The sequence below is a fragment of the Athene noctua genome, chromosome 15 (genome assembly GCF_965140245.1).
Source record: "Athene noctua chromosome 15, bAthNoc1.hap1.1, whole genome shotgun sequence".
NCBI lineage: Eukaryota > Metazoa > Chordata > Aves > Strigiformes > Strigidae > Athene > Athene noctua.
The window spans coordinates 17,268,535-17,271,860 of record NC_134051.1 but is presented as its reverse complement, the minus strand read 5'-3'; the positions used below and the strand labels follow the sequence as shown (position 1 = coordinate 17,271,860).

The 3,326-nt window shown below is 38.8% G+C and overlaps 1 protein-coding gene across 35 annotated transcripts in view; it reads left to right on the top strand.

Annotated features, from left to right (window-relative positions):
• The window catches only part of RBFOX1 (RNA binding fox-1 homolog 1), a 957,841-nt gene extending 956,631 nt beyond the window's left edge, over positions 1-1,210 (top strand). For all 35 annotated transcript variants that reach the window (XM_074918958.1, XM_074918956.1, XM_074918994.1 and 32 more), the window contains one exon: positions 1-1,210. This exon is cut by the window's left edge. The gene's annotated coding sequence lies outside the window, so the exon portion shown is untranslated.
• Positions 1,211-3,326: the final 2,116 nt, after the last annotated feature.

Genomic DNA, 3,326 nt, shown 5'->3' with positions numbered 1-3,326 from the left:
GTGCATATGTTTGGACTCTTTCCATGTTGTCCTGTTTACAAGTTAACCTAAGTTGGGGTGTTTGTCACGGGTCTTCTTGTTTTTGTATTTAAATAAATAAAGCAGAAAACTGTCTCGTGACAGTTTTGCTGCAGATAGTTATATCCTCATGTGTAACGTGCGTGCCTACTGGCAAGCACCTTAGTAAATTATCAACTCACCGCTGTGAACCTGCCAACTTGCTATAACAACTCTGCTTTAAAAAAAGTGTTTGTGATCAGGCTTTCTCTTTGTCATCGTATGTGCATGCAGTATGATCAGTTGAACAATAACCATCAATAAAGTTTCACAAGATTTGAAAACAAAGTTTCTGTAGCATTTATATCTAAGGATGAAAAATAAATTATCTTTAAAATTGAAACAGAGAGAGAAAGAGACTATATTAATCAATGAAAAATGGGGCAGTAACATATATTTATACTGGTGAGGGAATGAACTAAAATTTATTAAGAGTTCAATCCCCACATTTATTATATAAGATATATAAAACAAGCCTCCTATTAAAAAAAAAAAAACAACAAAAAAATTAAAAAAACAAACAAACAAAAACAACCAAAAAAAAAAAAAAAGAAACTATATTTCATTTAAACACCACAATAAAAGCAACTTGAAAAATGTTTACCAAATGTTAGGCTTCCAATTCAAAGTGTGGATGATACATCTTTTTTGGAATTGCACACACAAAATGTCTAATGTGGGGAATAACAGAGTTTATTTGCAATTTTAATTTTCATGAGATGGTTTTACAACTCCCACTCTCCAAATGATTATATGGCGTTTTAGTCTATTAAAATAATCTTGAAAGGTTGAGGGTGCAGCCCATAGTAGAAAATATTTTGTTTATAAAGCTCCTTACAGTACTCCTAGTAGTCATTTTAAAAATGTATGTCTGAAATAGTTATGTAAGAAAAGCATTTGGAATTTTTTTACAATATATATTGGGAATGTTTTCACTTATATAAATAACTACTGATAATATGACTTATGAAAAAAAAAAAAAAAATTATTACTACCATATGTGGAATATAGTGACTTCTAAACAGATTTAAAAAAGCACCCTACAAACCCAGAAAATGTGTATATCTGTCTTTAGAAATTAGTGTTTATATCACAACCGTGATTTGTGAATAAAGAAAAATGGTTTGTAATATCAAAATAAAAGCTTAGTCTGAAAAGGTAAAAATACGTTGGTGTTCAAAGTCATTTTGCTTTTCTTTTTTACTGTGTTGGTCAGAGCTCTCCACGGCTGCACCGTCTGTGATCTACACGATACGCTCACAAACGGCTGTACTGCTGACAGGGTTCCCAGCTCGGTTCCTGCCGGGAGGGGTGTTTGGGAGCCTGGTGGGGGGCAGAGGAGCTGGGGCAGGTGGGTGCCTGCCCGGTGTGCCCTGTCCCCTGCCCGGGGAGCGGGAGGGAGGGGGCAATAACCACACCGGCCAGCCCAGAGGCCAGCGCAGTGACATCTAGCACGGGACTGGGTGGAAGGTTTGCTTCCCGAAATGCCAAGGTTAATCCAGTATCAAATGTAATTTTTTCAGGCCAAACTGTGTGACGTGGGAGGAAGAATTGGGGTTTGATCGTAGGGAGGAAAAAAGGGCATCTTCCAAACTGACTGCATTGAAATGGGACCTTTCAGCTAAGAGGATGACCAAAAGACCTCGCAGATGCGATGTGCCCGTGGCTGCTCAGCCAAGAGCTGCTCAGGGAGCGCCGGCACTGGGGAGGGCCAGTTACTGGTGGGGATGTGCCCCCTGCTCTCGGGGGGCCCCGCACCACTCCTCACCAGTGACAGAAGGGAGTAGCCTTCTGGTTCGCTGTCTTTTCCATGGACAGTTTCTAGTGCTGTGCACCTTCGAGTACAGGGGAGGAAAAAAAAAAAAAAAAAAAAAGATAGCTGTTCTAGAAGGCTCCTTCTTGTCACTCTGTCACACTTTGTCATCCAAGACAGAGAAAGACAACTTTATGCTTGCAGGTCTAGACTTACCCATCGGTCCAACAGCTCGTGATGAGGTCGATGAGCTTAATGTGCCATTAATCGCGTCACATGCATCCCAACAGAGTTATATGCTCTTTAACTGGGCTCCTCCTATTGCAATTTAGCAGAGGAAGAGAAGACATAAAGATAAGGGATTCAATATTGCAGGTTTTACGGTTTAGCAGCAAGCTTTACTCTAAAAGTGCTTCTGGGAAGGTAAAGAGAAGAAACCCTGACGTTTGCAAGGAATGGTGTGGAGGTATTATGTTATCCTGACTTTATTTTTATATGAAAAAAACCCCAAACTCTACATGTTCAAGCGTGCTCTGCTCCATACCAGGCATGAGGGATATATTGACAGTGTTTCCTTTGGGGGCTGGAGGAAATGACACAGGTGGTAATGCTGAGCAGGATTTGAACTCAAGGAAGGTGAGATGCATGTGAAAAGATAAATGCAAGTGGGACAGACACACGCAGCCTGAAACACCACGTAATTTTTTGTGTGGTTGGATTAATACGTCTGTTGTCTGGTAGTACCATTATTTATGATTTAATGCAGTCGTGCTTCCTTCCGTGGCCAAGTAGCCAACACGTGCTAAATTAATAAGAACTTTGTATTTATTGCCCAGCTGGCTAGAGAATAAGCAAAGCATCATACGTAACCAAAAGAAAAAAAAAAAAAAAAAGAAATGAGGTTTTCAGGGTTTTTTTTTTCAATTATTTAAAGGTCTAATTCAATTTAATTGTCCAGCAAAAATTAAATTGAATCTTTTTAGGAAATCTTAGAACTGTCCCTGTATTCCATGTCCTGCACTACTATATCCTTGATCATCTTTAAGGGCATCCAGGTTGTTTGTTAGCTTCCTATTTGGGTAAAATGTTAAGTTTTTTACTAGAAGTTCATTTTCTTTAACTTTCTGGGAAGTTTGTCTTCGCTTTGAATTGCTTTTGTGCTGTATTGCTGTGCGCTGTATTGCTGTTTCTTACCTCAAGTGATTTTTTTTGCAAGTTTGACACGTTCCTATTGCCACATTTTTTCAGTTTTACAGTACAGATGTGTGAGGAAAAAAAAAAAGTCTGTGCAAATTATTTCTTCCCTAAATTAGAGCTGAAATATCATCATTTTGGTAGGTGGAAGGGAGAGAAGAAAAGAAAGAAGGGGGGAAAAAGCAAAAAAAAAAAAAAAAAGCAACCTTGTTTCACTGGGAAGAGATTTGAGTGGGAGGTGAGATCAGAAGGGAGACAATGATTTTGAGAGGCCTTTGAAGAATTTATGAAAGTGTCATCAAAACCAGTCATCTTACGAGTA